The sequence below is a fragment of the Pagrus pagrus genome, assembly GCF_965226575.1.
Source record: "Pagrus pagrus genome assembly, chromosome: 4".
Taxonomy (NCBI): domain Eukaryota; kingdom Metazoa; phylum Chordata; class Actinopteri; order Spariformes; family Sparidae; genus Pagrus; species Pagrus pagrus.
This window is the reverse complement of record NC_140188.1, coordinates 20,813,751-20,822,813: the sequence shown is the minus strand read 5'-3', so window position 1 is coordinate 20,822,813 and position 9,063 is coordinate 20,813,751.

Here is a 9,063-nt window from a genome sequence, read left to right as displayed (position 1 = left end):
CCTTTTCTTATTGAATTGAAGCCCTATCCAAGGTACACATTGATTTTGCATGCATTAATATTTGTTGAGCACCTTGTTTCATCATTTGAAATCAAATATGCTTGCGTAGCACTATCTGTGTCAAATTTCAACTGATAAATTTTAAATGAGTTATTGAAGAGAATAATACAAAAACAAGTTTCTGATGTCAATGAAAGTCCTTGTGTTTCTCTACACAGCAGCTCTGTTTCTAAATATAAATGATCCAATAGAAAGAGTCCAATCCTTGTATAGTGTTCGGGTCTGTGGGACCCGTTTTCACTTTTTAGCAAAATAAAAATTATATGATTAATTATTTTTTCAAACTTGTATTCATTGGCCTTGGCTCATTTTCTGTGAAGACAAATTATCAGAACATACAGACCCTTTCCAAAAAATTAGACTATCATGGAAAAGTTTATTTATTTCTATAAATCCATTCAAAAAGTTAAACTTTCATAGATTATAGATTCAGGGCCCACAATTTAAACGATTTCAAGTATTTATTTGTTTATTTGTACATGATTTGGGCTTCCAGCTCATAAAACCCATGAAAACAGGAATTCAAAAAATTAGAATACTGTGAAGAAATCACCATTTACTTTTCAGTTTTTGCAGAAAAAAAAGAAAGAAATTAGGATCACATCAAATCAATCAAAATATGGTACTTTCAAAACGATATGTCAATCTTCAATACTTGGTTGGGAATCCCTTTGCCTTAATTACTGCCTCGATGCGCCGTGGCATTGAGGCAATCAGCCTGTGGCATTGCCTGGGAGTTATGGAAGCCCAGATTTCCTTGATGCTTGCTCTCAGCTCTTCTTTGTTTTTGGGTCTGGTGCCCCTCATTTTCCTCTTGATAATACCCCATAGATTCTCAATGGGGTTTAGGTCCAGCGAGTTGGCTGGCCATCAAGCACTGTGATGGCATGGGCATCAAACCAAGTTTTTGTGCTTCTGGCGGTATGGGCAGGGGCCAGGTCCTGCTGGAAGATGAAATCTGCATCTCCATACAGATCCTCAGCAGAAGGAATCATGAAGTCCTCTAAAACATTCTGGTAGACTGTTGCGGTGACCTTGGATTTAAGAAAGCAGAGTTTACCAACACCTGCACCGGACATTGCACCCCAAATCATGACTGACTGTGGATATTTCACACTGGACCTCAAGCAGCTTGGGTTCTGTTCCTCACCTGTCTTCCTCCAAACCCTTGGACCTTGATTCCCAAATGAAAGGCGTACTTTACTTTCATCGAAAAAGAGGACCTTGGACCACTGGCCAACAGTCCAGTCCTTCTTCTCCTTGGCCCAGTTGAGACGCTTCCTACGTTGGCTTAGGCTCAGAAGTGGCTTGACCCGAGGAACCCGACAGTTGTAGCCCATCTCCCGGATGTGTCTGAATGTGGTGGTTTTTGAAGCTGTGACTCCCGCCTCATTCCACTCTTTCTGGATCTCTGCCAGATTATTGAATCTTCTCTGTTTGATAATCCGCTGAAGCCCACGGTCATCTCTTCTGCTGGTGCATCTTCTCCTGCCACATTTTGCCCTTCCACTAGACTTTCCATTGATATGCTTGGACACAGCACTCTGTGAACAGCCAGCCTCCTTAGCTATGAACTTTTGTGGCTTACCCATCCTATGGAGGGTATCAATGATGGTCTTCTGGCCAGTTGTCAAGTCTGCAGTCTTCCCCATATTGAACCGAACTGAGGCAATTGAACTAAAGTGAAGCAATTTAAATTTTGGGCTGATTTCTTCACAGTATTCTAATTTTTTTAATTCCTGTTTCGTGGGTTTTATGAGCTGGAAGCCCAAATTATGTACAAATAAACAAATAAATACTTGAAATTGTTTAAATTGTGGGCCCTGAATCTATAATCTATGAAAGTTTAACTTTTTGAATGGAATTATATAAACAAATAAACTTTTCCATGATATTCTAATTTTTTGGAAAGGGTCTGTATTTTCAGTGAACACACACTGTCCACCCCCCTACACATTTATATTACATACAGGATGTTCGGGTGGACCCAGAGCTAATAAAAGTGTGGAAATTGTAGGTCCTGTGTACCTTCACTCTGTCCTCCTCCTGTCTGGGCCTGCTGTTAGTATGTGTGTGTGTGAGTGAGTGTGTGAGAGTGTGAGTTTTGTGTTTCTGCCCCTGCCGTTCCCACACAAGGTTGCAGCATTGTTGCAAAATTCAAGCACCAATACTGTCTGCTCTCACGTTCCCGTTATTTGCTCAGAGGGCCTTCCAATTTCTAAAAATTGATTGTGACAGTGACTTTGAAGAAGAGGATGATATTGAGCATCAGCTAGTTCCAAAACGAAGATGAGCCACAGGACCAGCCCATCAGCAGCCAGCCCCAGGACCAGCCCATCAGCCGCCAACCCCAGGACCAGCCTGTCAGCAGCCAGCCCCAGGACCAACCTGTCAGCAGCCAGCCTCAGGACCAGCCCATCAGCAACCAGCTCAAGGAGAACCCTGTCAGCAGCCAGCTCCAGCACCAGCCCCTCAGCAGCCAGCTCTGTGCATCTGTGGCCAGGAGCATCAAAAACCAAAAATCATCATGTATTATAATGCCACAAAAGGAGGGGTGGACAACATGGACAACCTGGTGACTACCTATAGCTGCAAAAGGAGGACCCTACGCTGGTCACTGGTGATATTCTTTGACATATTGGACATCTCAGCGTACAATGCCTTTGTCATCTGGATGGCACTGAACCCAGAGTGGAACAGAGGGAAGCTCCAGAAGAGATGCCTCTTCCTCGAGGAACTGGGAAAGGTGAGAGCTCAAATCCAGAGAAGACAACATGTTCCAAGAACCCCAGCCTCTGCAGCCATCATGAGGAGGATTCAGGAGGAGAATGCTGGTGCCCCATCCACCCGACCCACAGAGCCACGATCTGCAGAGCCTGAAGTAAGTGTGTGATGCTGTTGCAGTGTCTGACACTCATGCCTTGCGAGAGACAGAGGTATTAGTAAAATTCCTGATCTTTTCATTATTCTAGGTTGCGGCCAGCAGCAACAAAAAGAAGCGCTGTGAAGTGTGTGGACCCAAGATGAACAGAAAAACACAATATACATGCATCAAGTGCAAGAAGTACATATGCAACACACACAGAGTAAAACTCTGCTCCTCATGTGTTGTATAGGCTGGTATGAAAAGGCAATGTGTTCAACGGGGCTGATGTGTTGTCTAGACTGACATGGTTAATTTTTGCAGGCCTGCCTCCAAGCCTGACAGAGGGGTGACAGCCGACTCCCAACGTTTGTAGTGACACAAAAGTGTCACTATTTGTATTGACACTTTTTTGGATCACATAGTTGGATCTAGGGTTAGGGTTCCCCTATGCAAAGTGAATGGGATGGAGCAGAGGTGAAAAGTGACAGGGCCAAAATTTTCCCTCCAGGGAGTGTTTAGGAGCACGTTTTGGACCATTTCCAGTCCATTGGTACCTTTTTGAAGTGACACTTTTTTGGATCACGTACTTGGATCTAGGGTTAGGGTTAGAGGCAGAAAACTGAAGTAGGTCAAAAATAAGTAAAGTCAGTATGGAAGGTGGTTTGTACCTGAAACTTCGGTTATTTGGTATTTGGTTGGCTCTGAGTTGATTGGGCATGGTCCTGAATCCAGTGGTCCAAACCTGAAGTTGAGTTTTCGATGATCTGTGACTTCGGAACGGAGACTCGGGACAAGCCTGGCGTGTTCAGCACCCCGAAAACCATCAGATGGATCGTGGTTGCGGGTTGATCCGATGTTCCTTTGGGGAGTTATTCGCCAAAGCATGTCCCTGTGTGTCCACCAGACCCACAAACACTGGCTGAATAACACAAATATGAACACCACACAAGGGTTAAATGTTAGAGTGAGTATTTAGGCTACATTTTTTTTTCTTTAAACTGCATGCACGTTTTTAGACTGTCATGGCTCATTTTATATAGACAGTATTCCTGGAAAAAACAGTCTCAGCTGTGGGGCAGAAGACAGGAATAGAGAGTTGGTATTCAAACAGTCCACAGCAGGGTGCTGCTTTATCCAACCTTTACAGTGGAAAGCCATTTCTTGCAGGCAGGGGATTTAGTTTAAGAAGTCACCAGCCCTTTAGTAGCAAAAGGAAAAGCAAAAATAATGGGAGCGGGAGAACAGAGATGTAAAAAGAGAGCGATGATGAGAAAAAGAGGGGAAGAGTATGAGTGTTGTGGTAAAACAACAAGGTTGAAAACAAGTTCCTTATGCTGCAGTATTTGTGTCTTAAATCTCTGATAGAGATACTGATTTCACTGAAGAACCCGCGGAGATCGGGGAATGCCAAGGAGAGAGAAAAAGTGAGAGGTGAGAGGACATAGATTAGATGTGAAGGATAGAATGAATGCAGGCAATGTGGAATGAGAGTAAAACAGAGAAGAGAGGAGTCAGATAGCTGGGAAGTGATAAGGAGGCAGTAAGCAGTGCGGCCAGGCATGGCTCAGAGGCCAGGAATTGGTAGTAAACATTTAGCGAGGCAGCGATGGGAGTCCGAGGGACTTTTGAACAGTAGATTGTCTCCTCTCTCCCCTTTCTGAGCTGCCCTCCGCATTTTTAGGGAGTCATCTGCCAAATTGGATCGATAAGTAATTAACACTTTGGCTCTTGCTGGCAAGTTCTCTTCCCTGCCTTCTCTGTTGCTCAGTCTTCTGCCCCGCAGACGGCAACACAGACAAACACAGTTGGTCGCACAACCTCAACTACACACAGACGGGGAAGAAGGGGGGTGTTCACCCATGCACAAATTTACACACACTTTACTTCTTGGGCTTCTACTGTGCTCATGGGGGTTGTGAGTGCAGGCAGCCTGGTTATCGATCCCCGCTGTCCTGGAAAAGGCTCTCTGTTCCATCCGAATACCCACTGACTCAGTCTCTCTCACTTTCCCCGTCCTTCAATCTCTCCTGACTCTCCTGTGACACAAACACACACAGGACAACCCACCCCTGCAGTTTCACCTCCATCTCTTTTCAGTTGTTCCCACTCGTCTTCGGGCCAGAGTGACATTTGCCACCTGTTGATGTCAGCGGGGCGCTCTCAGGACAAAGTGGCAGCCAGTTACACATGTATCAATGACTTGCGAAGACAATAAAGTGAGGCAGTGGGATGTCTGTGATGAAGAGTGATTGGACAGATAGGAGAGAAGAGGTCAGAGGCAGAGAGAGAGAGAGAGAGGTAAAAAAGTAAGCAAAGAAAATAAAATATAAAAGCAAAGCCGACAGAGAAAGAGAGTGACAGAGACAAAGACAGAGAAGGCAGAAAGACATGTGAGGGAGAGATAACAACAGCCCAGGGCCAAATAGAGGATTGATGTGTGAGGATTCAGTGCAGAGCTCCGTCATCAATCCTATTGGCTAATCAGATGTATGGCTAAATTATTGATAAGTGAAGCTCATCAATAATTGCAGTGCTGCTGCTTTTGGGCCACGGACCATAGAGAAGAAGGGAATCAGAGCTAGTGGCTTAGCAAGAGAAAACACACAGTCATCACGCGCACATGAGTATGAAATATACAGAAGAATAAAGGAATATAGAAATAAAAGGCCCTGAGGTAATTTCATTCATGAGTGAATTCGTACATTCTGAAACATGGGATGAAAACAGAAGAACATTGATGGATACATTCAGAATGCACATTCGCAATTCATGTCTAATTCATATTGAACCCAGTTGCTCACCTCATCATCAGGTCAGTAATCTAACAGCTATGACGCCGCTGCTCCACAATCTTTTGAATAGCTTGACTGAAAAGGCCAGTTGTACAGCCTCAGCTCATCCTCCGTTAGGCTACATAAAAGGTTTCATTTCAAAGCAGTGAATCATTTTGGAAACCCGCTGCTATGTAAAACATTTTTCTGCCCTTTAATGCATTATTCATTAGACTTGTTTCCACCAAAGTACTTTCGGAATATTGCCCTATGAACCCATACGTAAGCCATGGTAACTGTAAATACCCGATCTGCTTTGCGTTTCCACTACAGAGAGTACTACTAAATGTAGGGAGGGTTGTTACCAGCCGTCCTTTGTCTTGCTGTCTGCAGTCTTTTTTCAAGCAAAGTTTGTCAGTTAATAATGCAGCAGCCTCTCAGAATTAAGACCAGACTCCCCTGTTGTTTCCCAAACGCAAGTATCAAAATAGATGTCGAGTTTAGGTACAGTTACCACGAGTAGTGCACGATTCCAAAAGATACTTTACCAAAATAACTTTGGTGGAAACAAGGCTGTTGTGTCAGTGTGCTTGGTACCTCAACAGAAGGGTAACAAAAATAAAGGGACAGCATGGAGTGGTTCTTTTGATACCATCCACAACTTTTTTTGTAAAGAAAACGTAAAGGAAAACTGTTCTAACGTGTGATGAACTGCTAACTAATGACTGCTTGGCGGCAATAAGGTTATTGTTCAAGCAAGCGTGACTCCAAGTGTCGCAGCAACAGTCTCTGTGGAAGGCTTAGGAGTCTCTTTAAATGGTGAATTTTTCACTTTGGAAATAAGACTTGCTTTTAGAAAATACTTAAACAACTATTTTTAAATAGAACGATAGAACGATAGAACGATAGATAGATAGATAGATAGATAGATAGATAGATAGATAGATAGAAGGCTTATAGCAAACCAGAAGTTAGGACAAAAACATTCTCAGTTCATCTCTCTGTTTGTTTAAACCAATCAGAGTGTCATCTCCCATTCCCTTTAAGAGCCAGGTGCGCAGGACTAATGCTTTTAGAGAGTGGCACTTGTCTTCGCTGAGTGACAAGTATGTGGTTCGTGGCTGCTGGACCCTAAGACCCCCCGTTTCATAATCAGCAACTCTAATTGATTCCATGTGAGAAAATTCAGTGATATTTACCTTTTGAGGAGGAGCGCTGCTGCACGTCCCTCTGTGTGATAGTGATGTGTGGATCAGGCAGGATGAGTCATTAAATATTCTTCCTCTCAATAACACTGAAATGCAGGTGGGTGAAATACCTCTTAATGAGGGAAATATTAATGACATCACCTGCAACAATCCAGGATCAGTTTGTATTTTATAATAATTATTGTTCTGTGTTGTTCTACATATCAGAAGGTCACAGACACACACACTCCAGATTCATTCAGGTAAATAGTTTACAGCCATCCTCCTGCTAAATCCAGACCCTGTCTAAAAATATTTATTTCAGAAGATAAGAGTTAAATTCTGTTTCCTCTGGAGAGTTTCCTCTGTCCTGTCAACTTTACTGTATAACTGCAGCCTTTAGTTTTGCTGCTTACATGTGCCAAGATATTTGTCACAGTGACATTAATGTGAACATGGTGTGACATTTTGTAGATGAAAAATGTAGTAGACCCAAAAGGCGACACCAAACAGGGAGTAGGTAAAAGCTGAATTTATTGAACACGATGAACAACAGGCAGGGTGAAGTGAAGAGCTCCGACTCAGACACGTGGTAGGGGGGACTCACTGGGGGGACTCACAGTGGTGCAGGCTGTGTGCTGAGGGAGTCCAGAGAGTGCAGAGTGGCAGAGGTGCTGGGTGGCATTTGGCCAATGAGCTGATCCAGGAGAAGTTCACATAATGCGGAAATGTTTATATGTATATACTGTATTATTTAATGTTTTTAATTGTCCACAGTTGAGTGTCTTTGTACTTTGTCAAATGGGATACTAAACACCTACATGAGTGAGTAGTTGGAACTCAAAAGATACAGTAGAGTTTGAGGGGAGTATCACTTTAAATAAAAGTTACACATTGAGAAAAAAAAAATGTGATGCATAAGTAACTACAATCAATAAACATATGTGTTTCTACAATAGGGGGTCGTATTTAATATATTAGCATTGCATCCAAGATGTGTTTTCCTTTTAAATCTTAAAAAAAAGAAATTCACTAAAGGCTTGTGGTGTAATACAGTGAAAAGAACAGCGGGGGGAATATATGGTCCAAATCCAAAAGATGTGGAGTAGGCATGACGTTAAAGGCGAATGACATGACCATACCTTTTCCACCTCTTTTTTCATTTCTCCTGTCACCTTTTTTTCTCATACTCAGCACTTTCCTGTCCTTTCCAACTGCCGGGAAATGAATCAAAACTCACTCAAGATATTTTACCTCTCCATGAGCTAGTGCGTCTGGGCCTAAGTGCTGCACATACACCATGAACACCTATGCACGGCTGAACCCAACACAATGCACATACACACGATTGCCGAGTCGCCTTGATGAGCACACTCACACGCACACACACACACAGTGTACACAAAAGGAAACTGGTTGTGCACATTATTTATCCTGACGATGACTTTCCTGTGTGTTATCCTGTCATCACTTCCAACTACCACTTTCAGTTTTGCTGTGTGTGCATCTTGGTGTGTACCTTTATGTGTCATAGTGCTACAGGTACAGTATATGCACGTGTGTGTTTGTCTTCCTGTGTACCTAAATACACACCTGTGTGCTTGTGTATGTCTGCCCTTTTTTGCGTGCGTGTGTTTGTTGGCAGTCAGGTGCATTATCCTGTCAGAGTGCAGAGCCTGGCTCATATCTTACCTCTAACAGCCAGATAGGAAAACCACTCCGCTTTTGATTTGAGGCGAGAAAAGTGGTTTAGCACACCTCTCTCATATATCTCACCTTCTCCTTCTCCCGCTTCCCCTCCCGCACTCCCTTTATACTTTTATTTGTCAATTTCCTCTCATCCCGGCTTGGCTGTCAGTGCGGCTGGAATCGGCGTACCTGTGGCTCAGGCTTTGTCTGAACTCACCATATTAACTAAAGGAACTGGGGAGAATGCAGCTTCTTTTATTTTTATTTTTTTATAGCTTAATGGAACTTCAGAGCCACCTTTCATTTTCTAATTGCGTGCTGAACCCAGTTGTTTTGAATGTGCACGATGGTCAAAAAAATGTTTTCACACCCTCAAATTAAAACTGAACATTAGCATTTAATCTTATTGACATGGTCGTACCAAACGAGTGCTTCATTCATTGACTATAGAGCATGACCGGGTGACTTCTCTACACAGAACACAAATGAG